Source organism: Ictidomys tridecemlineatus, chromosome Y (assembly GCF_052094955.1).
Source record: "Ictidomys tridecemlineatus isolate mIctTri1 chromosome Y, mIctTri1.hap1, whole genome shotgun sequence".
NCBI lineage: Eukaryota > Metazoa > Chordata > Mammalia > Rodentia > Sciuridae > Ictidomys > Ictidomys tridecemlineatus.
Window position 1 is genome coordinate 25,582,323 of NC_135494.1, and position 27,708 is coordinate 25,610,030.

At 44.1% G+C, this 27,708-nt stretch overlaps 1 pseudogene; it reads left to right on the forward strand.

Annotated features, from left to right (window-relative positions):
- Window positions 1-2,103: 2,103 nt before the first annotated feature.
- LOC144371898 (interleukin-20 receptor subunit beta-like) lies at window positions 2,104-27,581 on the forward strand (annotated as a pseudogene).
- The last annotated feature ends 127 nt before the right edge of the window (window positions 27,582-27,708 follow it).

Genomic DNA, 27,708 nt, shown 5'->3' on the forward strand with positions numbered 1-27,708 from the left:
GGCACGGTCACCTGAGAGGTATTACAGTGTCTTCAGGGGTTCCTCCTCCTCCCCTCTTCCTCTCTCGTGTTTTCCGTTCTCCTTCTCTCTCTCTGTCATGTTGCTTTTCATTGACTATTTAGAGTCGCACTCCCTCCAGAGAGGTTACAGACCCTCGCAGGCATCTGCTCTGGATCTGAGCAGAGCCTTCCTCCCCACTGCAGGGTTCTGCTGCCTCCAGCCACAGGACTGGGTGGATGTGTCACGCCCCAGCAGGAGGCGAGCAAGTGGAGCCAGGCATCCTTCATTCCCAAGAGCTGCCACCCCAGCCAACATGGCAGGAAAAGCAACCCCCCAGGAATTAAAACCTTCACCCCAGGATGCACCAGGCACCTGCAGGAGCTGGGGAAAAGGCTCAACCCTTCAAGAGGTGCCTATGGAAATGGCCAGGGTGCTGCCGACTTGTGGGATGGTGGAGGACGGCCACAGCCATGCCCCAGGTGTGGGCACCCTACCCTAACTCCCCATGCACCCACACCTTACCTGGGGGGTATCATGGCAGCAGTTGCTGCACCAGGGGAGAAGGGAAGGCCATGTGAGGCCAGGGCACTCAGTGGGAAAGCAGGTGGCTGAGAGCCCATCTTGGGAGATGGGCCTCTCCTGAGGCAAGGCTCCAGGTCCTGGCCCATGCTCTGCTATCCCGATTGAACTTCCTTTAAAATGCAAACTCAAAGCAAATTATTAAGAATTTCAGGATGGCCTCTGCACAGCCAGGGCCATTCTGAATGTGGGACCCTGTGTAGCTGTGCCAGTCCTACACCTATGAAGCCATCCCTGAGAGGAGAGGGACAAGACCAGCTGGAGATGACACCCTAGAAAGGCAGTCAGGGAATAAGACCTCACCCTCGCTTTCCTCCCCATTTCTGGGTGGGTCTCTTCAATGGGAGAACCCAGATGCCAACCAGAAGGCAAGATTGCCAGTGGAACAGAATCCACAGAGGTCAGCCTCCTGGGGCCGATGGAAGGACCAACGATGTGGAGAGTCTAATCCCACCCAGTCTGCACCTTCGCGCCTCAATATTCACTCTTTAATATGGGTGGGAAAAAGCTACCATATCTCTGGAAGCTAATGTCAGCTTGGTCATTGGTATGGTCTGAATGATTGTGTCCCCCAGATTCATGTGTGGATCCCTAACCCCCCATATGATGGTCTTAAGAGGTGAAGCCTCAGTGACATGAGGGTGGGGCTTTCAGGAATGCAACTGGTGTCCTTATAAATTTCCATTGTTTATAAGCTACCCTACCTATGGTAGTTTGTTACAGTCACACTCCCACCTGAAACAGAAAGGGAGCCACCAGCGACATCCTCTATATGAAGTAGTGGGACTGCAGGCAACAATGAAGTAACAGCAGCATGACTGCAGAAACCCTGCTTCTGTAGCTGGTCCCAGGACCCACGGGGTAATGACATCCCTTCACCTGCTCCATGATCCCCTCAGCCTTTGCTAAACAGGGATCTTTAGCTGGCAGAGTGATCCCACCTTCCTCTCCTATGGGAACTCCACTGGCAGTCCCGTCTTACTTGGGTTGCTATAGTTTTTTTCCATAAACTTGTACAGTGGGACATGGAAATATAATAAGAGATGTCCAATGCACCTGCAAGACTCCAGACCTGGCTCTCCCTGCCCCACTGTAGAGCAGATCTTCCCTTGGCCATTGGGACTACTAGCATAGGCAACATAGCACCCCTCCCCGTGCATGTTGTTTGGCAGCACGAGGAGCCCAGAATAGGCAGGGATATTCCACTTGCAGTGCTTTGGTACCTAGAAGAGAGAGTCTCCCTTATGTTCCAACACTGCTTTGGTTTGGAAGAGTGTATCCCTCAGGTCCATGAGTTGGAAGCTGGGTCTGCAGGGTGATGCTATGGGGAGGTCCTACGGGCCTTTAGGAAGTAGGGCCTAGGTCACTGAGGGAGCACCCCAAGGTACATTCTGGGACCTCATGCCCATCCTCTGTTTTTCTTTGCTTCCTAGCTCATGATGTCAGCAGTTTGTTCCATTGTGCACTCCAAAGCCCCAAAGTAGTGGGGGAGTCACAAGGTCTAGGGATGGATCCCCCAGAACCATGAGCCCAAATAAGCCTTTGGGCTATTATTACCTTCTATCCCTGGCTAAAGGACCACCTTGCGCAGCTCCGTGTGGGAGGAGCCCGGAAGTAGCGCCCTGGAGGCAGGGCTGCAGCTCAGGGTGTGGTGGGTCTGGCTCCCGGGATCCAGAAGCTGAGAAGGTGAGCTGTCGCAGTGGCCCCGATCTAGGCGCCCACACGAGGGTGGGACCCGGAGGACTCTGCCGCCGCCCTGGAGCTTCGGTCCCGGGCTGCCTGTCCCCTGGAGCCGTCAGGGCGGTCCCCACAGCGCCCACCGCCCGACCCCGCTGTCCTGGTTCTCACCTGAGGGCTCTCCTCAGTGGAGCTGCTGGTCACAGCGGGTGGGTTTTGATTTGCAGGGTCCTGTTCAGGATGCGGTGGCCTCAGCAGTGTGGCCTGCACCGTGGACCTCAGAGAAGAGGTGGCCTGACCCGCAGGCCCCCTGGAGAGGGGAGGGCGACGGAGGAGCCCAGGTGACCTGGGGGCAGGAGGCGGCTTAAAAGACAGACCCGCCCAGGTATTTCAGGTGTTACTGACTCTGTGTCCTTTTGTTTTCCTGTCGCACCTGTGGATTCTGGGGTTTAAGTCCTCACTTTAAAAACCCTCTCCTGGTTCCTTCTGTGTACCTGACCCATCATTTTAAACTATGTTCCAAGGTCACTTTTTGGTGTATGTGTGGTTCTGGGGATTGAACCCAGGTCCTTGAGCCTGTTAGGCAAGTGACCTACCTGAGCTCCACCCTCAGAGACCCTTGTAATTTTTCCCCCTTGGCCACAAGGTCTAATTGCCAAGGCTGACCTCAAAGGTTCCTCTTCCTCAGCCTCCCTGGTGGCTGGCATGACAGGCATGCATCTGGGACTGCCACACTCTAGCCTGTGATGGGAACTCATGTGCATCTGTCCAGGGCTGACCATGGTTCTGCAGAGCTGTGCTCCAGGCTCCCTGCAGGGCTGTGGAGGCTTCTGCTGCCCAGCAGCCCTGGTGCCATGGCCAGTGCTCCTCCCAGCCTGGGGCATCAGCTGCCCATTGCTGTAGGCTAACCGTATTTTCTTCTTATGGCACTTGTACATTCTCTAGAGTATGTTGGATGGTTTGTCCATTAGGAGTCTAAAGTTTAACAGTCCACTGTTTTAATGAGTGTCTAGTGGGAGTATAGTTACATTGCTGGTAAGAGAATTAAATGGATTTAACACATAAGAAGGTTAGTTTGGTAACACTGATTAGTAATGCAAACACACTGACCCAACAATTCTGATTCTGGATATTTACCCTTCAGTATCCTGCAAATATGTATTCATAAGCTGTGGCATGCACTAGATATTCTTTGTGCATACATAATTAGACATAAAAATGTTAGATGATGAAACACTGTCATGAGAACGAGATAAGCCATAGACTGGGAGAAAATATTTGCAAAAGAAATGTGATGTCTCTATATTGGTTCATTGATTTCAACAAGTGCAAGACTCTGATGTGTGCGATCTTGATGGCAAGGGGGTTTTGTGTATGTGAAAGAGCCTATGTCAATGTGGTAGCCATCTTGGGATGCCATAGCAAAATGCCACAGACTGGATGGCTTAACCAACAAACTTTTCCTTCCCAGGTTTGAAGGCTTGGGGGACTAAGATCAAAGTGCTGGCCAATTCAGTTCCTGATGAAGGCCCTTTTTCAAATGGGTATCTTCTTGCTGTGTCCTCACACAGGAGAGAGAAAATGGAGGAGGAGGACATTCATTCAGTCCATGGCAGAGAACCCTGTTGACATTCCATTTAGTTTTGCTGTGACCCTAAAACTTCCCTACAAAATTAAAAAAAAATGGTGATGACAATGAAGAGACCATCAGGGTGACAAGGTAGAGTGTGCTGATGGAATGAGTGGGCTTCTTGTCTAGTATGAGATAACTGTCTTGATGTGGATTTGTCTCTGTGTCTTCTATTCTATACCATTGCCCTACATGTCTGTTTTGGTGCTAATATCATGCCATTTTTTGTTACTATAGCTTTGTAGTATAGTTTAAGGCCCGGTATTGTGTTGTCTCCTACTTCACTCTTCTTGCTAAGGATTGCTTTGGCTATTCTGGGTCTTGTATTTTTTTAAATGAATGTCATGATTGCTTTTTCTATTTCTATAAGGAATGATGGGATTTTAATTGGAATCACATTGAATCTGAATAGCACTTTGGGTAGTATGGCCATTTTGACAATATTAATTTTGCCTTTCAAAGAGCATGGAGATTGTTCCATCTTCTAAGGTGTTCTTCAATTTCTTTTTTTAGTGTTCTGTAGTTTTCATTGTACAGGTCTTTCACCTCTTTTGTTGATTCCCAAGTTTTTTTTTTTTTGAGGTTATTGTGAATGGAGTAGTTTTTCTAATTTCTTTTTCAGAAGATTCATCACTGATGTATAGAAATGCATTTGATTTATGGGTATTGATTTTATATCCTGCTACTTTGCTGAATTCATTTATTAATTTTAGAAGTTTTCTGGTGGAGTTTCTTGGTTCCTCTATAGAATCATGTTGTCAGCAAATAATGATAGTTTGAGTTCTTCTTTTCCTATTTCCTATTTTCATATTCCTTTAATTTCTTTCATCTGTCTAATTGCTCTGGCTAGAATTTAAGGACAATGTTGAATAGGAGTGGTGAAAGAGAGCATCCCTGTATTGTTCCAGTTTTTAGAGGGAGTGCTTCCAATTTTTATTATAATTCTTGGAATTGAGTAGATTAGTTCCTCTGCTTTATTTGCAAAATTATTTTAGTTTGGGTTAGTTAGCTGCTCAGCACATGCTGAGTGTGTGTGTATACACACACACACACACACACACACAGAGAAGAAAAAGTAGTTTTGGTTATTCTAATTCCTTTGCCTTTTAAAATAAAATTTACAAAAACAATCTTGACAGGCCTTTGATAGAATTGTGTGAAACCTGTGTGTCAGTTTGGAGGAGAATTGCCATCTGAACTATTTTGAATATTCCGATCCGTGAACATGATATGTCTCTCCATTTATTTAAGTCTTTTTTAGTTTTTCACATCAACATTGAAAACTTTTCTCCATATCAATCCTGATATATTTTGTTGGATTTGCATTCATGCATTTCACTGTTTTTTTGAGTGATTGTAGTTTTAATTTCTATGTGTAAATCTTCATTGCTAATCTATGGAAATATGATTAATTTTTGTTTATCTTATGTCTTTCGAACTTACTTGGAATATCAAGAATTGTTTTTGTTCTTGTTTTATTCCATAGGATTTTCTATATATGCTATTATATCATCTGTAAATTGAGGGAGTTTTACTCCTTCCTTTCTAATCTGTATTTTTTTATTCTTTTGCATTCCTTAATACAGTGACTAGAATTTCTAGTATTCTGTTGAATAAGAGTGGTGAGAGTGGAAATCCTTGCATGTTCTTGTTCTTAGTGGGGAAGAATTCAGTCTCTTACTATGTTGCTAAAATCATAGCTGTAGACTTTCTGTGGATGGTCTTTCTCAAGTTCACATAAACTCTTTGCTCTTTTTAATTGAAGAGAGACTTTGTTTTGTTTTAATCATGTATGAGTGTTAGGTTTTATAAATACTTTTTCTGTGTCAACTGAAAAGATGTGGTTTTTCTTTTTTAGTTTATTGACATGGTGGATTGCACTAGTTGACTTTTAAATGTTGAACCACCCTTGCATACCTGGAAAAAATCCTACTTGGTCATAATTTTTATACATTATTAGATTTGGTTTACTAATATTTTGTTGATTTTTTTTGCACCTAAGTTCGTAAAAACACTTATGCAAGTTATTTTTGTTTGGGTTGGGGCTGTATCTCAGTGGTAGAGAATTTGCCTAGCACATACAAGACTCTGTGTTCAATCTCCAGCATTGTAAACAAACAAACAAAATATAAATTATCTTTGTCTGGTTTTGCCATCAGGGTAATACTAGCCTCATAAAATAAGTTGGAAAGTTTTCTTTCCTCTTCTATGTATTGAAATAGTGTGTGTAAAGTTTGTGTTAATTCTTCTGTAAATGTTTGGTAGCATTCTCTAGTGAAACCATCTGGGTCTGAAGACTTAATTTTTGAGGGCTTTTAAAGTATATAATTGAAGTATATTAATGAATAAATTATATTAATACTTAATTTTTATTATATGAAATGTAGCCTTACATTTATACAGCTTCATATTTCCAAAATAGTTTTTTTTTTTAAATTTTCCCAGAGGAAGGATGTCAGAGGATTCTCTAGTGAAACCATCTGGGTCTGAAGACTTAATTTTTGAGGGCTTTTAAAGTATATAATTGAAACAAATAACCCAATCAATAAATGGGCCAAGGACCTGAACAGACAGTTCTCAGAGGAGGACATACAATCAATCAATAAGTACATGAAAAAATGCTCACCATCGCTAGCAGTTAGAGAAATGCAAATCAAAACTACCCTAAGATACCACCTCACTCCAGTAAGATTGGCAGCCATTAGGAAGTCAAACAACAATAAGTGCTGGAGAGGATGCGGGGAAAAGGGCACTCTTGTTCATTGCTGGTGGGACTGCAAATTGGTGCAGCCAATTTGGAAAGCAGTATGGAGATTTCTTGGAAAGCTGGGAATGGAACCTCCATTTGACCCAGCTATTCCCCTTCTCGGACTATTCCCTAAAGACCTAATAAGAGCATGTTACAGAGACACTGCTACAACGATGTTCATAGCAGCACAATTCACTATAGCAAGATTATGGAATCAGCCTAGATGCCCTTCAATAGATGAATGGATAAAAAAATGTGGCATTTATACACAATGGAGTATTACTCTGCATTAAGGAACGACAAAATCATAGAATTTGGAGGGAAATGGATGGCATTAGAGCAGATTATGCTAAGTGAAGCTAGTCAATCGTTAAAAAACAAATACCAAATGACCCCTTTGATATAAGGGGAGTAAACAAGGACAGGGCAAGGACGAAGAGCTTGAGAAGAAGATTTACATTAAACAGGGATGAGAAAAGGGGAGGGGAGGGGAGGGGAGGGGAGGGGGGATAGTAGAGAATAGGACAGACAGCAGAATACATCAGACACTAGAAAGGCAATATGTCAATCAATGGAAGGGTAACTGATGTGAAACAGCAATCTGTATACGGGGTAAAGTTGGGAGTTCATAACCCACTTGAATCAAACTGTGAAAGATGATGTATTAAGAACTGTGTAATGTTTTGAACGACCAACAATAAAAAAAATAAGGTATATAATTGAAGTATATTAATGAATAAATTATATTAATACTTAATTTTTATTATATGAAATGTAGCCTTACATTTATACAGCTTCATATTTCCAAAATAGTTTTTTTTTTAAATTTTTCCCAGAGGAAGGATGTCAGAGGATTCTCTAGTGAAACCATCTGGGTCTGAAGACTTAATTTTTGAGGGCTTTTAAAGTATATAATTGAAGTATATTAATGAATAAATTATATTAATACTTAATTTTTATTATATGAAATGTAGCCTTACATTTATACAGGTTCATATTTCCAAAATAGTTTTTTTTTAAATTTTCCCAGAGGAAGGATGTCAGAGGAGACCATGCTTCACCCTCCTGTCCCACCCCCACCCCCACATGGCCTTTTTTCTTTCCATCTCTTTGATGATTTCAAAGTGAAAAATTGGGAGGTCAGGAAGCCTCCTTGTGGGTGCCCCAGGTGTTTCCTCATAGGGCTGACTGTGGCTAGTACGTGTGAGATGAAGGTGTATCACTAGTGTCCTACATTAGAGAAGAGGCAAGGGAATCAGATGGGGTGTCCCCAGAAGCCCCCTGGCCCCATTTCTTTGTGGTAAGAGGGCTTGATAACAAACAACAGGTGCCAATATGGAGATAGGCACAGAGGGCCCCAGCTGTCCCCTCACTCCACTGTGCTGTTGATGTTATCACTGTGATTATAACAGCAAAGAGAAGCAGGTGTTGGGCATTAAAATAGGAGCATGTAAAATGGAGAAGAGAGGATTTCAGTAGAGGGTCAAGATCACTCTGGGGTTACCTGCAAGGTTACGCTTTGGGGTACCCAAAGTCCTTATGAGAGTAGATTCAGCTTCACAGGCTTCTTTCATTCTGAGCAAACCATTCTGGGTGTACCACACACATCTATGTGAGCAGATACTTATGTCCCAGATTGGCTCATGGCCTTGCAATTGCTCTGGGGTGGAGTCTCTAGGCTGGCTTAGCACCTCTTATGACTGGACTCACTTCATAGCTGACCCGAGCCTGCACTCCCCACCTGGAAGCTGATGGCCCATTTTGCACTGTTAGAGGTCATGAAGGGATGTGCTTCCATACCAAATCTTGGCATGAGCAGGAGAGGAATATGACAAGAAGCTGGCAAGAGCCTGCATGGGTTTGCCACAAAGGAGTGGGAGGCTCAGGTTAATTCAAGTTGCTTAAGGTGACATAGCACATGACTGCATCAAAGCCTGGAATAAGGGCCTGTCATAAGCAATGTCCTTCATATATAAGGAATTCAAATAGCAAAACAAACAAAACACCCAAATAATCTGATTGAAAAAATGGATAATAGATCTAAATAGACATTTATTTTTAAAAAGACACACAAATGGCTAACAAGTATATGAAAAATGTTCAATATCATTAATCATAAGGTAAATGCAAAATCAAAACCACAATGATTTAACACCTCACCCCAGTAAGAGTGACTTATCAGGGTTGGGTTGTAGCTCAATGGCAGAATGCTTGCCTAGCATGTTTAAGACTCTGGGTTTAATTTCCAGGACAGACCAAAAACAAATGTCTATTATCAAAGAGATTAAAGATAACAAGTACTGACAAGTATGGGAATATTTGCACACTATTGTTAGAAATATAAATTAATATAGTGACTATTGAAAACTGGAGCTTTCTCAAAAAATTAAAAAATAAGACTACCATATGATCCAGCAATCATACTACTGGGTATATATCCAAAGGAAATGAAATCAGTATGTTGAATAGATATCTACATCCCTGTGTTCATTGCAGCACTATTCACAATAGACAAGAGATGGAAATAACCTAAATTATTAATTTATAAAAAGACAAAACTGTGGTACATGTACAGTGGAATACTGTTTGTCCATAAAAAGGATGAAATTATTTCATTTGCAACATCGTGGATGTAACTGGAGGATATTACATTAAATGAAACCAGGCAGAATCAGAGATATTACATGATCTTATTCAGATGTGGGATCCCAAAACGTGGATCTCATAGAGATGTAGAACAGAGTGGTGATTACCAGAGCATGGGGGGAGTAGGAGAGAGGGAGGGAAGAGGAAACAGTTTGGCCAACAGGTACTAAATTATATTTAGATTTGAGAAATTCTGATATTCTGAATGGCAGCTATTATGAAGACAACAACCATAAGTGTAGGGGAGGATGTAGGGGAAAAGGCACACTCATACATTGCTGGTGGGACTGCAAATTGGTGCAGCCAATATGGAAAGCAGTATGGAGATTCCTTGGAAATCTGGCAATGGAACCACCATTTGACCCAGCTATCTCTCTCCTCTGGCTATACCCAAAAGACTTAAAATCAGCATACTACAGGGACACAGCCACATCAATGTTTATAGCAGCACAATTCATAATAGCTAAACTGTGGAGCCAACCTAGATGTCCTTCAGTGGATGAATGGATATAAAAAAATGTGGCATATATACTCAATGGAATTTTACTCAGCAATATGAGAGAATAAAATCATGGTATTTGCAGGTAAATGGATGGTGTTGGAGAAGATGATACTAAGTGAAATTAGCCAATTCCCCCCCAAAAAATGCCGAATGTTTTCTTCGATATAAGGAGGTTGACTCATAATGGGGTAGGGAGGAGGAGCATGGGAGGAATAGATGAATTCTAGATAGGAAAGAGGGGTGAAAAGGAAAGAGAGGGGGCAGGGGATTAGCAAGGATGGTGGAAATGATGGACATCATTAACCAAAGTACATGTATGAAGACACAAATTGGGTGTCAATATACTTTATATACAAACAGAGATATGAAAAATTGTGATATATATGTGTAATAAGAATTGTACTATATAAAGACATGAATTGGTGTGAAAAAAATTCTGATATTGCACAGTAGAGTGAGTATAGATAATGTATTAGATATTTCTAAAAGGTTGGAAGGAAGGACTTTGGATGTTTTTTCCCCACAAAGCAATAATACATGTTTGAATAGATAGATACTGATTTGAACATTACACAATATGTGTGTGTATCAAAGCACCATGTGGTAGGTGTACCATAAATATGTACAATTTTTATATGTTTGTTAAAATAAGTACATACATATCATGCCTATATGATATGGTTTGGTTTTCTCATTTGTATAGTGGATGAACCAATGGTCCTTAGTCCCAGTGGGGTAATGAGGATTAAAGGAACAATCTAGCACATAGCTTAATAGAATATAAGATCTTGCTTAAGATTACCCATTATTATTGTTAATATTCCTTTTTTATCACAAAGGCAGAATTATAACTATGGTAGCCAAAACTTAGCATTAACACAAGTATGATAAAATTGGAGTTGTCATCATTCATAAACCTGTGTGGCCTTTCACTGGACGCTACCAGTCTGAAGCTGTGGCATTCCCCCATGTCAGCCACCCCTCAGCCTTCCTCTCTGCCTTCACTCAGATGGAGTGGCCAGTCTGCCTGCCCCTCAGATCCTCTCTGTGAACTCAACCAACATGAAGCATCTCTTGACATGGAGCCAAGTGATCCTGCTTGGAGAAACAGTACACTGTTCTGTTGAGTATGAGGGGTGAGTGATTGGTTTTTGTTTGAATAATTTTTCCTCCCTCAGACAGCAATTAGTTCCTGGAGACACAGCCCCTTCCTTCTTGGCTCAAGGAGGCCTTGTGAGCCCAGGGATGGATTATCTCCAATGATCTTCCCCCTATGTGTGAGTGGGCATTGAAAGAGTCAAGAAAGCAAGGAACTGCCCTTTGGTTTTGACAGTGAACTCTCTAGAAACATGAATGTGTAGACATACATTTTATTGTGGCTTCTTTTCAACAGTGAGTCAGCTGTCCAAAGAGTTTGACCCTGACTTGAGATGGACAAATCATTGGAGACCCAGATCCTTTGGGAGGAGAGAGAGATCTCAGTTTTCTTGACTATATATAGTCTTGTACTTAGAAGCCAAAACAAATATTCACCCTAAAGATCAGCTGGCCCTGGGGCCTACCAGGCTCTAGTCTTCTCCAGGAATTTGCAACTGTTGAGTAGTGACAGCAGCAGCAGAGAAAGTGCTCAATGTATTTCATTGGCAGTAAATACAAACTGATCACATTATTTAGAAGTGTGTAAGTATTGTGGGCTCAAGACACAGCTGACAACATTTCTGGATATAGGGAACTTAATATATGAAGGAGGAGATGGGCAGAAAATATACTAGGTCCATTCTTTTTCAATATGGTATCCTTTAGCTACAGGGAGTTATTTAAGTTTAAATTAATTTAAATTAAACTCAAATATCTGCTTCCCAGTCACACCGGTCACATTTTGTATGCTCCAGGGCCATATGTGGCTAGTGGCTGCCATATTGAGCACTACCAGTACTGAACATTTCCATCAATTCAGAAAGTTCTACTGGGTAGCAATACTTGAGGCAATTTCAGAGAGTGATTTGTGCTAGAACAACTGTAAGGCTGAGGCAAAAGGGCTGACTCTGCAGCTGCTTTATAATAGGTGGTTGGAAAGGCCTCTCTGAGGTGGTGATTCTTACATCAGATCTGCAAGGAACCATCCCTGTGAACAGCAGGGACAGATCATTTGAGAGAGTGAACAGCTGGTCAAAGGTCCTTTGGAATTAAGAGATCAGCATTCTGGGAGAAATGACCAGGAGGTCAGTGTGGCAAAAAGAGAGAGAGAAGGCCAGAATCCTATAGCAATGGGGATGAGTTTGGATTCCATTCTAAGTGCTGTAAAAAGCCATGGAAGACAGAAATGTCGTGGTATGCTGAGGGTGGTGAATGGCTTGAAGAATAGCAAGAGCGGAGGCTGGGAGACCTCAGCAAGGCAGGACATGAGGGTGGCTGAGATAAGGGTGCTGACTGTGGACATGGAGAGAAATACACAGATTGGGGTTCATGTCTAGGTTTCCCTTGGCTGGTGACAAAAGGAGTGAAGAATGGATGGTTGGTGAGGGAAGAGAGTGGAGGAGCTGGGGGTGGGGAGCAAATGCTATGAAGAGTGGGAGAATGGAGACAGTTCCCATCACCTTTGCGCCTGGGTCAAGGGGTTGGTGTGACACTGCATCTTCTTTTCTTTGGCCAGAGAGTACGAGAGCCTGTACATAAGCTGGATCTGGATCCCCATCAGCTGGTGCACAGTCATTGAAGAACCCAAGTGTGACGTCACGGATGACATCACTGCCACAGTCCTTTACAAACTCCGCGTCAGGGCCACATTGGGCTCCCAGACTTCTGCCTGGAGCACCCTGAAGCACCCCTTTAATCAAAACTCAAGTAAGGCACTTTTTTTCCTTACTCTCTGCTCTACCATGCTCCCCTTCTCATGTTCACCAAGACTTTCAGGATCCTTTTTATCATCAAAATAATCTTGCAAAGCCAGAGTATGGTGGATGTAAACCACTCTTACTGATACATTTTTGAAAAATATTTTTAGTTATAGATGGACATGATACCTTTGTTTTTATTTGTTTGTTGATTTATTTAATGAGGTGCTGAGGATCAAACCCAGTGCCTCACATGGGCTAGGCAAGCGTGCAACCACTGAGCTAAACTCCCAGCTCGCTGATATATTTTTAAAATTGCTGATCACTTCCCTCTCTTTGGTTCTTTGACTTTGGATGTCGTTGCTGACTGTCTTGGTCAGGGTTTGTGGATGGTGGAGACCCTGGCATTGGGAACCTGGCTATTCCGGAAATAGGGAGATAGCTCTAAGATTGCCTCTGATTACACCACTCGTACCTCCATAAATCTTATACTGCCTCCCTTCTGGTGCCTCCTGAATTCCATATTTACTGACTGTCAGCAACTTTGTTGTTTAAAAAGATCTATTTCTTTAATGGCCATGAGAAATAGTACCCTTCTGCGGTTGCTGGGAAATGACTCTTCTAATTGCTATAGTACCTGGAAAATGATTGAAAAAGAAGACAAGAATCCAGGTAGGTGTTTACATATAGCTGAGTGCAAGCAATGGCCAGAGTATGACAGGATGTGCAGAGGTGGAAAATAGTAGAAGCCAGGACTTGATGGATGGCAGGGGGTAGAGAAGCAGCTATCCAAGTGGCTTTGATATGAAGCTTGTCAAGTCAACAGAAGGTAGCCATGAAAGAGAGAGTGTCTAGGCAAGGTCTGTCTCACAGCACAATCCTTCTGGCTGCTGTGTGGAAAGTGACCTGGAATGGGCAAGCCTGTCCAGAGCAGAGGAAGAGCGAGGAGAGGGTTGTAACACTCCAGCTGATTCAAGATGGAGCCAAGTCCCAAGCATGGAGGAGGAGGAGGAAAGGATGAATTCAAGAGACATGATGAGTTAGAAAGGACGAGGCTTGGAGACCAGTTATTAGGGGATAGGGCTGGGAGAGATGGTGATGGTGTCCAGCTTCTGATCAGAGTCAGAGAGAATGCCATCCAAAGCAGAGACACTGGGAGAAGCAACTGGTCTTGAGCAATGAGAGACATCTGTGTCTCTGTGCCCTTTGTGATGGAGATTCCAGCAGAATAACATGCCATGGATGCCTGACTGGCAGCTGGACATCAGGATCTGGGCCTCAGAGAGGTCAAAGCCAGAGACACACAACACCAGAGTTGGTAGCTAAAGATTTGGGAGAGTATAAGATTATCCAGGGAGAAGATATGGGAGACAAAGAGATCCTGGGGTCTTGGGGAACCTCAGGGTTTAACATGTCTATGGAGAGAAGATGGATGGGCTGGAAGGTCATGGAGGGAGAAAAGGCTGAAGGAGGCCCCTGCACGGGTCCTCAAGAAAGTGACCTCATGGAATGGAGGGGATGACAGTGTGGTTGCCGGGGTGGAAGACTGATGGAGGTGGGAAGCAACAGGGCAGCTCTTCCCCTAAGCAGGTGTGGGTGAGAATGCAGATGGTTGGGAGCAGCAGGAAGAACAAGGGCAAGGGCCTTTGGTAGCCTTTTATTCAGAGGTGGCAGAAGATTCTCTGCTGTGAGTGAGGGCAGAGGAAGTAATGGGACAAGGTCAGGGTGGTCAAGGAACTTGTGACATTGGGTGGACCTTAGAAGGTGGGGGCTTAGAAGGTGGGGGTACCCAAGCAAGAGGCTGAGGAAGATGAAGACAGCTTTGAAAGGGAAGTTGGCTCCATGGAACTTGAGGGATGTGGTTCAAATCCCAGTTCAGTCACTTGATGCTTGGGTCCCTGCCTTTTTCTCTGTAAAAGGGGCAACAGGTCGCTTCACTGGATAGTTGTAGGGATCACATGAGAAGAAATGTGTAAATTACTCAGCGGAGTGCTATCCTACCATAGCACTCAACTGTGGGTAGGTGTTATCATTTTTTGCTCTAGGGATGCCTGGAGTCGAGAGCCAGAGAACAGAGGAGTGGAGGGGTGGGGCAGGAACAGGATTGTTGGAATGAAATACCAGTAGGAATTGTGGTGCCAAAAATGGATTCCTCCCTCTGGCCTCCTTCCCAGGCAATGGGAGGACTTAGTGGAAATGGCAGGATCCTAGGCACTGGGGGAGGGCACTGCAGCTCTGCCTCTGCCTGCAGTATCCAGGTAGCACCCAGCACCACCTCCCTCTGGCACCTGGGAGATGCCAAGACTATTGCTGGGGATTGGCAGCTGTTGGAAGGAAGACTGGGGTCAAATAGATAAGGGAGTGCCTTCCAAACTATGTGGGCAGGGCTGTGCTGTCAAACATGGGCTGAGAAGGCCAGAATAAACAGGAAAAGGTCTTGTTGCAGGGGAAGCTGAAGAAAGGAGCCCGTACTTGCATCAGAAGGTTGAAGATGTGTTCTTGAGCTATCCCTGCACAGAGGAATCAGCAACTGGGCTGGGTGGCTTGGTGATCTCTTAAAGGCATTCCGTCTGTCCTTTTCTGTTTGTAAAAGGCCACTCTGACTTTTCCCCAGGAATCCTTCTTTAAGGCTCCCCTATAGAGGATCTTCTGCCCTTAACCTTGTTGGGAGCAGAGGTTCTTAGCCTCAACTGCATGCTGGAGTCGAGGAGGAGCTTGAGAACCACACTCCTGGGGCCCATTCCTGGAGGGTCTGATTTGACTGATTTGTGTGCATCCTGGTCATTGGGAGTTCAAAATTCTTCCTAGTTATTTTAATTATAGCTGGACTTGGGATTGCCTAGTACAAAGAATAAACACCCCTCATGGGGGAGCTAGAAACATAGATATGGGCTCAAATTCTGGTCATTAACTGTGATTCTGGGAAAGTCCCTTAACATTTCCATACAAACAGAATAATATGTACCCTCTTAGGTTTCCTGGGTGGATTAAATGAGACAAGTATGCAGAATGCTTAGACAGAGGTTCCTGGCCCAACACTGTCAAAAAATTCTTCTCTGAACTTTGGGTCATTTTCTCTAATAATATCTATCCTCCATAAAGATGGAGGTCAGAGGACCTGGGTCTGCAAGGCACATATGGATTCATCATCAGTAGCGAGGGGGTGGGAGCTGCCTCTGTGACCCCTTCTGTTCTTGGCCTGCTGGTGGGGATTCCTCTCTCTTTGGGATCCAAGTAATGTAAAAGATGATATTTATATTTAAATTGTAATTTCTAGAGTCAATGTTAAAATTTGTAAAAAGCCTTTGACTTGCCAATAATATCCCTCTGTCAGGATGTGAGATGAGGCCTAGAACAGAATAGCTAACCTATCCACAGGCCTCTGGTGGTTTGCAGATGTCTGAAAGTATTCAGATGCCTGTACATGCTACTATCTATGAGAACTATAGGGATGCACATGCCCTGCTAGGTATGTTCATTCCTAAGGGGAAAAGATGGGGCCCAGCTATGCTCCACATAGATCCAAGTTCAGGCAGGTGTTTGGCAAGCATTAAGAAACGGCATCTGCTCATTAGATGAGCCAAGGTGAAGAGCAATGTCTACTAGAATATTAGGTTAGTGGAACCTGGAGCACACAATTTTAGAAGGGAAAGTAATAATGTCTACTTGAGTATGTAATCCCTTTTCCTCTTTTCTTGAGTATATATATTTCTGGAAAAGAATAGAAGACTTTACCGAAGTTAAGAGGCCAAAAAAAAAACCAGAATCATAGTAAATCTTTGCCATTTGGGTTTCATTCATTCATCATTAAAAAAGTGGTCCTGCCTGGGACTGGCTTTGATTCTGCCCTTGTCTTGCCAACAGCCATCCTCACCCCACCCAGGATGGAGGTGTCCAAGGATGGCTTCCACCTGGTCATTGAACTGGAAGACCTGGGGCCACAGTTTGAGTTCCTTGTGGCCTACTGGAGGAGGGAGCCTGGTGCCAAGGTGAGTCAGGCTTTGCGGGGAGATGGCACAGCTCTCTGAGGGTGGGTGAGGAGAGCCAGGTCCTGCAGTGCTCACTGTCTGGGCAGCCTGAGAATGAGCAGCTCTGGGTGAAGCCTGTGGAGGGAGATATGACTAGATGCTGACCATTCCGTGGGCCTCTTTAAAAAATAAAAATGCCTTAGTCCACTTTGGTCTTAGCTGGGAACATTTTCAGGCAGATCTGCTGAAGTTTGGGGGACAGCCTCATGCCCCGAACTAAACTAGATTGACCTGGAACATCTTTTGAATGGACTTTTCCCCTCTCTCATCAGCTGATCTCAGCCAGTTAAGGGAAGCTGGCCAGGGTGTTCCAGATCAACTGGATGATTTCAAGAGCCTACGAGGCTGGTACAAGCCTCTTGAGGGTGTGGATCTTGGCAGGGAACAGAAGGGGGCAGCCAGCCAGGAGCTGCCTTATGAATAAGCCCATTTAATTAGGAGCAGGTAGGCCATGCAGAAAGCCTGGGAGGGAGCTGCCCCTCCCCGTGGGAAGGCTGCTGTAGTCCAGGTGAGTGGAGTCCAGCCCTCACAAAACAGCAGCAGCAGAAGGGGTAGGGCACCAATGGAAAGTGAGGGGACCCTCAAATCCATGGAGCCCCTGTCCAAGCTGAGAGGGAGACAGGGCCTAGAAGCCCGCTCCCATCAGCACCAGGAAGTAATGGGCTTTCTCAGAGTATTAATATAGGCTCTCACAGAATACCTGAGCAGAGCTGGCAGAGTCTCCTTTCTCCAGGGACCCCTACCTGTGGTGGCCTTGCTTCCTTCCGCTGAGTCCTCTTCCTGTGGCTCCCTGCCCAGCTTACTCCCAGAATCTGCCCTTCATCACACCTTCCAACATATGCCTATGATGGTGCCTTCCCAGCCACTCAAGGCCTCTGAGCCTGAGGCCTCTCACAGTATCCTCTCCCCTTTATCCCTACTTCCAGTTCTAGGTATTCAGTTTCCCAAGACCAAAGTCTTTGGAGAGGAATCCCATTGTTCATGCTCATCGGGCCAAGCTTAGTGGTTGCAGGAGCTAGTTGGTCTCTGATAAGACCCTTTCAGACTGGAGGTATCCCAGATCACTTAGTGGTGTCTGAGGGCAGTGCATATGCCCTGCCACACACTCAATAGGGGCTTTAGGTTGGGAAGTGTCCCCTGGAAGGTGGGTGGGGGCAGGTAGGGCAGGCAATAATACCAGCCCTTATCCCCATGAGGTCAGAGCCAACTGATAGGACATGGCATTGCCAACCACACAGGTGGAGTGGTGCTGGGGACAGGGTCAGCACCTGGCAGGAGGCAGCACACAGCTCCCTCAGATTCTTTGGGACAGAGTGGCTCCCCACCCTTGTAACTGGCAGGGCCAGTGCTGAAAGAGAAGTATGTGCCCTGAGTCACCTAGGCTCAGCCTACACAAGCCTCTGCAGGCTCAGATGCAGAGCACAGGCCCGGGGCACGCGGTGGATGTGGAAAGGTGGACAGCGGAGTGCATAGACAGAGGGATGGATGGGCAAGTGGGGAGGCATGGCCCACCAGCTCTCTGATTTTATGCACTGATCTCTGTGGCAGCAGTGACCATGCCAAATCCTTGTCCAGTCAGATTTACAAATTTCCAGTCTCTGCTCAAGTATCATCCTTTCAGAAAGGTTTCCGCTAACCACATTGTCTAAACTAGTGCCTCCCTGTCACTCTCTAGCCCCTTGCCTTTTCTCTGCACAGCTTTTATGGCCACCTGACATGTATGTATATATTGTTGGTCTTCCCCACGAAAGCTCTACAACAGCAGAGACTTTGCCTCATTCATTATATGCTCTGTCCCTGTTCCTGGAACAGTGCCTGATACTTATTAGGTGCCTAATAAACGTGAGTGGATAAACGAGCAAGTGAGTGCAAACATGCGTGAGTAACAGGGAACATTCTGTACGTACCCCAGATAGGAAATTTCTGCAGTGTTCCCTTCCTGGCTCTCCTCAACCTTTCCAGTTCTGCTACCCTCAGAGAATAACTGTGTTTTCTATTCTCCCAAAGGAACAGAACAAAGTGGTGAGGAGTAGGGGCGTTCCTGTGCACCTGGAAACCATGGACCCAGGAGCCACATACTGTGTGAAGGCCCAGTCTCTGGTGAAGGTCATCAGGAGGCACAGTGCCTTCAACCAGAGGTGCAAGGTAAAGAAGATCTGCCTGTCCCTTGGGCCCCTGCAGAGGTGACAGCCCCTCTTGGTGCATGCTCAGGTGCCTTTGATTCTGAGCCTTCCCTTGATTTCACAGACCTGGGTGGGTTCCGGTGGTGAATGTGTGCAGGAGGCCATCTTAGTGCTGGGTGGGGATCTTTAAACAGCTGTCACTCTCCCCGTGAGAGCTTTCTCCTCCCTGGGCCAGATGTGTCAAGGCTGATGAATACTGCCTGTGATTAGAGGTGGCTGCAGGAGAGGCCACCAGGTTCCTTGGTGAGCCTGGAAAGGAGGTCATACACCATACAATGCCACAGTTTCTTTTATTGGAAGGGGCTTTATGGAGTGTCTCCAGAAGCCTCTTTTTTTCCCCCCTTGACGTTAAAAAAAATTTTTTTTTTAGTTGTAGATGGACACAATACCTTTAATTAATTAATTTTTTTATGTGGTGCTAAGGATTGAACTCATTGCCTCACAGGTGCGAGGCAACTTTTCTACTACTTAGCTACACCTCCAGACCCCCCTTGAAATGTTATGGTCTAAAAACTTGAATAACTTGAAAACACTTTTGGAAAAAATAAACCCAACAAAATTCTACATCCTATGATCCTACCATTCAAATATCACCACTTGTGTGTGTGTGAGTGATCTTTTAGCCTTGAATATATAGTACATTCATATGGTGCAAAAAATATAAGAGACACATGGAAATTTTATTTTCCATATCCATTTTCCCCACCCATAAAATTCCTATACCCTCTACCATAGATACGGACTTCTTGCATATACTTCTGAAGACTTTTTAATGCATATACAAGTAAATGAGAATATGTTTACATATATTGCCTTTCCTTTTCTTTGTAGGGTGGGTACTAGTGATTGAACTCAGGGGCACTTGACCCCTGAGCCACATCCCTAGCCCTATTTTGTATTTTATTTAGAGTCAGGGGTCTGTCTGAGTTGCTTAGCATCTCTCTGTTGCTGAGGCTAGCAAAAATGGTGGCATGTTCTATACATTTTTCTGGATCTTGTCTTTTTCATTTTATGTATCTTATAGATTTTGCTGTATTAATAAAATAGTTCCTTTATCCTTCATTATTGCTACATACTATTTCATTATATGTATATGAAATAACTGATTTAACTAGTCCCCTATTAATGGGCACTTAGTTTTTCCCAAAATATTTTTCTATTACAGCCAGTGCTCTAATTAATTTCCGCTAATACATTGATTATTTTGCCAAGGATGGGTGTGTAGCTCAGTGGTAGAGGGCTTGTCTAGCATGCACAAGACCTTAAGTTTGACCCTCCCAACATTGTGAGGAAAAAAAAGATAATTTTTCTGGTATACATTTATTTGAAGAATAAATTATTCGAGGTAGATTGACTTGGTTGAAGATATAGACCTTTAATTTTGATTGCTGTTTTCAAATTGCCCTCCAAAGGAGCATAGCCCTCAGTCATTACCTACACGTCGGAGTTCTATAGCATATAAATACTGTGCCTATTTTTCTGTTTTTCCCCAATAACTAACATATCTATAACTGTTCCCATGTAAATTTTCTGATTATTATTTTATTCACTTTCAAAAAAAATCATGTCTTGTTTAAAAAAATCCAATCAACACAGAAGTTTTAAAAAGGGTCAGAGTTAAATATTGTCCACTCTTCCCCATATACCACTCAGGAGGTTTCCTTTGGTGAGTCTGGCATTTAATCCTCCCAGTACTGTCTGTGTGATTCCAGTGCTCACACACACAAAGGGGCCTATCCCATACCTAGTGTTCTGTGCCTGGCTCGTCTTCACTTGGCAATATATCATAAGCATCATTTTATGTTGGTATCTTTGGGTCCACCTCAGTTTTTTTAAATGCTGCATAGTAAACCAGTATATTTAATATCTCCTTATTAATGAGAATATTTTGTGTTTTCTAGTCCTTTGCCACTATAAACCATGCTGTAGTAACCAAGTGTGTATTTGTCCCAATTCTCATTTTAATAGCTGAATGACTAGCCTACCATTCTGGTGAATCCCCTTTATTGGGTATTTGAATCACTTCTGTTTGCTTTTTGGGGGGAGGGGAGGTACCAGGGATTGAACTTAGGGTCACTCAGCCACTGAGTCATGTCTCCAGTCCTATTTTACATTTTACTTAGAGACAGGGTCTTACTGAGTTGCTTAGCACCTTGCTTTTACTGAGGCTGGCTTTGAACTTGTGATTCCTCTGCATCAGCCTCCCGATCCACTGGGATTACAGGCAGGCGCCACCACACCTAGCTTTCATTTGCTTTTGAAGATGATATTCATTCTTTTATTAAATGAATATTTACTGAGTATTCACTGTGTGCCAAATCCTGGCCTGTGCACTTGGATACAGCAGGGAAATCCCTGCTCTCAAGAACCTCCCCTCTAGTGGAGACAGATTCCCAACAAGCAAAAGATGGGATGGTATCAGTGGGTTCCATGAGGAAAATGTACCAGAACATGCCTGGAGGGGTGGGAGGGGCAGGGACCACTCTGGGCAGAGAAGGGGGTTCTGTTGCTGTATTCCAGAAGTTTCCATGAACAGACCGGTGCATATAATTATTTCCTTTCTTGGAATTATTTTTTTGGAATTGAAATCATAGGAGTGGATTGAAAGGGTATGAACATTTGTGTATCTCTCAATGTACACTGCTAAAATAATTTTCAAAATCTTTGAAACAATATGCATGGCCCCAGCCACTTGTGTGAGTACCAGCTTCTCCACAACCTCTCTGGCTAAGTTACCCTTCACATTTTGAGCTAGCTACCCGACCAGGGGGCACTTAAATGAGCTACTCCAGGTTACACAGAACAGAGATGGGAAAATACTGCATTCCCCTTCTGCATCTCCAGATGCCCAGGTCTGGTCCTTTCTGCTACATTTACAATTACAATAATTATGGGCTTTGGAGCTAACCCTATCTGTGTGACCTGGGGTAAATTGCCTATCCATTCTGAGCATAGAATCATCTTATAAAAGCAGAGAAACAGGGATTTACCACCCAGCCCCCAGCATAGAGCTGGAAGGAGGAGCCACATAACAGGGGCTTGATATATCATAGTTATTATGTGACTGTTTTCCGGACTTAATATTCTCCTCCATAAGATGGATCAGTGCCAAGAGCAAATTGCAAAACACTTTGTTTTCGGTTACCACCCAGCCAGTTCTGGGGCCTGGCCGGGTGCCTTCCTCTGGCAGCTGTGCCAGGTATGTGCTAACACCACTCTTGCCTTCACACACAATGCTCCTCCCTTCCCCTTCCTGAGAAAGATATTTTAATCTTTTCTGGAGCTTTCTGGAAAGCATACCTTAATCTAGATTTTCTAGATTAAATCTAAAATTTAGATTTTAGAAAAATGGCGGCAATTTTGGTCACCAGGGCACATTATCAAATCTCAGGTTTCTGGCTTCTGCTGTCTTGATTGACATTCGGCGTCAACTCCAGGGGTCAGGGGAGGCCTGGGTTTGGAGGCTTCCCCTTTATTGTGGTTTCTAAGCATCTTCTTGTCTTTCTGTCTCCAGAAGAGGCTCTCCCGCTGGCCCTGGCCCTGTTTGCCTTCCTTGGCTTCATGCTGATCTTCGTGATTGTGCCGTTCTCCATCTGGAAAATGGGTCAGCTGCTCCAGTACTCCTGCTGCCCCGTAGTGGTCCTCCCAGACACCTTGGTAAATAAGCTTCCTCTTTCCTTGCAGCATGACGCTGATCAGAGGGCTGTACCTTAGGCCTTAGGTGGGCATGGCATGCTTTTTGTGGGTTTTTTGGTTTTTGGAGAAGAGCACCTGTCTCAGTCTGTATTGCTAGAATAGAATATCACAGATTGGGTAATTCATAAACAATAGAAGTTCATTTGGTTCTGAGGAAAATATGACCTTTGACCTTTGGGTTTGACTTATTTTGCTTAACATAATATTCTTAAGTTCCATTCTTTATGACTGGCTGAAACTCCATTGTGTATATATACCACATTTTCTTTATCCATTCATCCATCGAAGGACACCTAGGCTGGTTCCACAGTTTGGCTATTGTGAATTGTGCTGCTATAAACATGGGTGTGCATGGATCACTACAGTATAACAACTAATTCTTCAGGATAAATACTGAGGAGTGGTATAGCTGGGTCATATGGTGGTTTCATTCTTAGTCTTTTGAGGAATCTCCGTGCTGATTTCCGTAGTGGCTGTAGTAATATACAATCCTACTAACAGTATAGAAGTGTTCCTTTCTCTCCATGTCCTCTTCAGCATTTATTATTGTTTGTGTGCTTGATGTTGCCATTCTAACTGAAGTGAGATGAAATCTCATTTTAGTTTTGGTTTGCATTTCTCCAATTGCTAATTATGTTGAACATTTTTTTAATGTATTTGTTGGCCATTTGCATTTCTTCTTTTGAGACATCTGTTTAATTCATTTGCTCATTAATAAATTGAGGGGTTTTTTTTGGGGGGGGAATACCAGGGATTGAACTCAGGGACACTCAACCACTGAGCCACATCCCCAGCCCTGTTTTGCATTTTATTTAGAGACAGGGTCTCACTGAGTTGCTTCGCACCACGTTTTTGCTGAACTGGCTTTAAACTTGGGATCCTTCTGCCTCAGCATTCCCAGCTGCTGGGATTACAGGCGTGCACCACAGAGCCTGGCTGAGTTTTTTTGATGCTGAATTTTTTGAGTTCTTTATATATTCTGGCTATTAATTCTCTGTCAGAAGAAGCAGCACAGTTTTTCTCCTATTCTGTAGGTTCTTTTTCCCATTCTCAAGTCCTTTTATGATCATCATCAATCCATTGGTGAAAGTAGAGCCCTCAGCTAATCATCTCTCAAAGGTCCCACCTTAAGGCTGTTTCCTTGGGAATTCAGTTTGCAATACATGCTTTTGGGAGAACATATTCAAACCACAGCAATTTCTAATCAGAGGGTCTAGGAGAGATCTCCTTTCTCCAGGGTATAGGCACCTCCCTGAGACCACCTCTGCTTTCTCCCAGGACCTGGCATAAACACAACCTGGTGTTTGCCCAGCCCAGGATGCTTGCCATTTCAGGAGTCATACACAGTTTTTCTCTTCTGAACTGTCCTGCTGAACCTTCTTGGTCCCTTTCTACAGTTCCAACAGTGGCTACATTCAATAACATACTCCAACACAATATATTCAACTGATCCGCCAAGGGCATCAGGGTAAAGAGCATGTGTGGGAACATTGGAAGTCTGGACTATGCTTTGTCTTTGGTGGGGATGGCGTGGGGACATGGGGGGCAATTTGGACTTCATAGTGACTCCCAAAGACTAGGGGCCCTGCCGGTGTTCCTAGCTCTGCACTAGCCTAGGATTCTTATTCTACTCCAGGGAACACAGAGCACAGGAGTGAGTGTGCCCGGGGTCATGGTGGGGATGTGCCCGTGCCATGGTGGGGAGAAGCAGAAGCCAGCAGTTCCCACACGGTGCATCTGGCCACCTCTCTAGATGCCTCCCTGGATATTCCAACTTCTATTCTGTTTTTTCCCCTGGATTTCTAAAGTGGACAGATTCTCTGAGTCAATGAATTTCCCCACGGTGCTGTGTGAGAGATAGATCATTAGTGTCCATTAAATCCCAAACACATTCTGGAGCCGGGCATCACTACCACCATCCCCCTTCTCTCAGCAGAGCCTAGCTTCTCTGACAGTTGCATTGTTTATACATAATCCTCCAAACTGTTAAAAAAAAAAAGCGATTTCCAGCCAGCCTTGCAAAATCCACTCATCTTGCCAATTAAACTGTAGAAAATTACCAATCGGAAATCTTTGGCAATTCTCCAAAATGTCCTTCCAGGTTTGTGCTTATTTTATCTGTGTGGGTGAAATGTTACATGTCTATATCTACAATTTTACAATTGGGATGGCTGCACTCTGAAATGTGCCATGAAGAATTCCTTTCCATTAAAGTTTATATCACCATGTAACAGTCAAAGCAAAAGTACCCATGCAAGGACAATCATGTTAATTCGGTCCAGTGTATATTCTCTATTTAAAAATATAATTTTTCCCCATGTCTTTCATCCATAGTTGCTTCGCAGGGATGGGGCTTTGGTGCTAAAGGGTCTTTCTTTCCTTTCTGTGACTGACTTCATTCTTTCTTTTCTTGCTGTCATATTCTACTATAAGGTGGGTGGCAAGCATAGAGATGGCCCCAAGTTAGTAACAATGGACCACCCCAAATGTGGCCTTGTGTGCTTCACAGAAAGTGGCATTTGTGAGTTCAGATGCTTTTGGGGATCAAATAGATACTGGAAAAAAATGTCAATGCAGTACAATGACCATCACTCAATAAGAAGAGGGTGATGGACCCAGGGAAAATCATTCCATCTAAAGAAAGCAGCTGCTTTTTAGCTCCAGAAGGTTGCCACAAAGGTCTGAGCCAGTGCTGCCAGACCTCCAAGATTCATTTATTTATTTTTTGCAGTGCTGGTGATCAAACCCAACTAGACATGCATTTTCCCACCAAGCTACACCCCAGTCTGAGATCTCCAAGTTGTAAATAGGAAACCTCGAAGTCCAGATCCTTATGAGAAATCTCATGATTTTTAAATATTGAAAACATATTTTGGGGGGCCTGGGTTGTGGCTCAGTGGTAGAGCACTCGCCTAGCATGCATGAGGCACTGGGTTTGATCTGGCACCACATAAAAATAAAAACAAATAAAATAAATAAACTACAACTAAATTTAAAAAAAATGATAACACATATTTTTAAAATATCATTGGAACCTTGCTTGAAAGTTAGTTCTAATTGTGCAACAATGTTTAATTTTTTTTTTTGAGGGGTACCGGAGACTGAACTCAGTGGCACTTGACCACTGAGCCACATCCCCAGCCCTATTTTGAATTTTATTTAGAGTCAGATTCTCCCTGAGTTGCTTAGCACACTGCTTTTGCTGAGGCTGGCCTTTAACTCACAATCCTCCTGCTTCAGCCTTCTGAGCTGCTGGGATTATTTAATTTAAATGTTTTAGAATTGTGCTGTCCTTTAAAGTCATGTGTGATAGATTGGGAGGACAGTACAAAAGATTTGAAAAATTTTAGTAATTTTTTACTGCATGTTAAATGACAATATTTTGGTGTATCTGTTAAATAAAGTATATCACTAACAATAACTCCACCTATTTCTTTTTACTTTTTAAAATGTGCTGCTAGATTTTAAAAATTGCATATGTGGCTCTCATTGCTTTCACTGGACAGCACTGCTCTAGGATTTAAAAATAATCAAGCAAACCACTACAGGTTTGGCAGTCAGGGTCCTGAGAATCTGACTAGGACCAGCAGCAGTAAATTGATGGCTGCTCCAGGCTAACACTCCTGCTCAGAGGGCCCTTCTTGTGTGGTATCTTTTCTTATTGTCGGTTGGACACCAAGAGTAAACCCCTGAAGCTGCCTCTTTAGAAACAGGATCAAGGGTGATTGGCTGGATCATGCTGATGTCTAGGAGACCAAGGTGGTGGAAACCATCATGCCTGTTCATTTGTGTGCATGTACTTTAGGAGTGATGACCAGGAGGTCAGTGGGAGGTAACTATAGAAGAACACAGAGAATTTGTGGAGGTGAGCATACTAGCAATGAAGTCCCTTTGAATAAATGGGTATCTGCATGTTTGCAACTAGCAATGATTATGCACCAAGGTCTCAGAAAAAAAAATGAGCAAGAAAGAGACTGCATTTATGAGCACCTTCTCTGGACTTGACACTGTGATAGTTGCTGTTCATGAAGCATCTTAGACTAGTTCATTATTCTTCAGCTCTTGGTGGAAAATGGTTAGTTCCCCCCCACCCCCGCCCCCCGAATTCTGGAATTTTGGAGCACTGACGCATCAGGGCCTGGAGGGAATAGCTTGGCAATGAACTGGGAGATGACCTCAACAAATGCTGTAAGTCACTGATCTAGGGGTTGGAATTGTCTTTGGGATTTTTTTAACAGCTTGAAATTTCATCAAATAATTGGGATTTTTGTGACACTCTTTACTCTCACTACTTTCTACTAGTGACATGTAATAATCATCGATGAAAATTAATTTTCAGAAAGTAACCAATTCACCCCAGAAGTTAATCAGCTGCAGAAGGGAAGAGGTGGATGTCTGTGCCACAACTGTGCTGTCTTCTGAGGAACTCTTCAAGGCCTGGATCTAGACCTGAGGAAGGGCCCACAGACTGGCCTGCAGGACACAGGACTCGTGAGGGGTGAGGCTGTGTTCCTGTTTTCCTCCACGGATGAAGGACAAGAGAAGTCTGAAGAGCCTGCCGTGTCCATGTGTGGGAGCAACTGTCAGAGGCTGAGAGTCGTGCCAATGGCACTGGTGAGAGTTCAGGAGATGTGACTTCCAGACCCAGAGCTGACATTTGCTAGCTGAGTAACCCTGGGGAAAGTGACTTCATCCCTCTGGTTCTCAGGTTTCTCTTCTGCAATGGGGATTAACTACGCACCTGTCTCTGCTCTCTGTCTCTCTTTCTATGTATGTAAATACATTCAGCCCTTGCAGATCTGCGGGTGGCATTCATGCCGGGAAAGGCCAGCGCTCCTGGAGAGCAGGATATAAATGTGGAGTAAGAAGGACCAAAGGCCATACATGAGTTGGCTTGGGCTCCCCGCTTTCCCAGAGGAAATGGAAGAGGAAAGGAAGGATGGGAGCAAGTGTTGATCTCACTTCAAGCCAAATGCTTATGCAGAGGTGGAGGGCTCAGCAAGCCATGGTGGGTGACCTGGAAGGCCACAGCCCCCCTATGTAGGCAGTGCACCAGTGCTGGGTATCCATAGAACACCATCAAGTGTGGACTGAGTGCACATCCTGAGGACGGCCGGTAAAATGTGTGTGTGGTGTGATGAGAGGGCAGGAGGTGGTCGGTTCCAAGTGTAACGTTTGCAGCGT